Genomic DNA, 862 nt, shown 5'->3' on the forward strand with positions numbered 1-862 from the left:
TGATCCACCCAAAAGATTCTTAAATTGTGTCCTGTTCAAAGGGTCTATGATTAAAAAACATCCCTGGTTTAAATAGTCTGTAACATTCATTTATACATTTGGCTTATAGGATCAACACATAAAAATAATAGTCTTTTTTATTAGCTCAGTAATTATGTTGTGATAGTATTGCCAATTATGGCTCATCTTACAATGCTGGCCTACCTAGTACAGATTAGATATATAGGTCATATATAGGAGAATATGATTTATATGAACTATAGAAGACAGATCAAAAGAAGTCCCAGAAGTGTGGTCCATAAGAGATGGTCAAACACTTTCTGAAGTCAAAGGGTTAAATTATAAGTGTTTAAACAGTTTCTTTCAGAACTTGCTATGAGGGGTTGGAGGGATACAGAAGTTAAGGCATTTGCTTTGCATTTGACCAACAGAAATTCAGTCCTGGCATAGGATATGATCCCTTAATCCCCACCAGGAGTAATCCCTGAACACAGATCTAGGAGTAAGCCTGAGGAGTAATCTCAAGAGTAAACTCTGAGCACAGTTGCATGTGACTCATACACACCTCCCTAAATATTACTATAAAATGTTACCTCCCATTAAAGAATCAAGTATGTCCTTGCATATATTTTAAAAAATTCACCACTCTATCATCTACCCAGAATAGGCATAGACTCAGCAGAATCTAGGCAGAGTGAGTAAAATTCTAATCAGCATATGTATCACACCACATTATATTACTATTTCAGCAATAATTTAATGATTATATATTAACTATGTGTTTTACATGTCATTTTTAGCCTGCACTCTAAATAGATATCAAAATATTGTCATTGTGCAAAGCCAAAGTCTTCATGATTTT

This window comes from Suncus etruscus, chromosome 12, assembly GCF_024139225.1.
Source record: "Suncus etruscus isolate mSunEtr1 chromosome 12, mSunEtr1.pri.cur, whole genome shotgun sequence".
Classification (NCBI taxonomy): Eukaryota; Metazoa; Chordata; class Mammalia; order Eulipotyphla; family Soricidae; genus Suncus; species Suncus etruscus.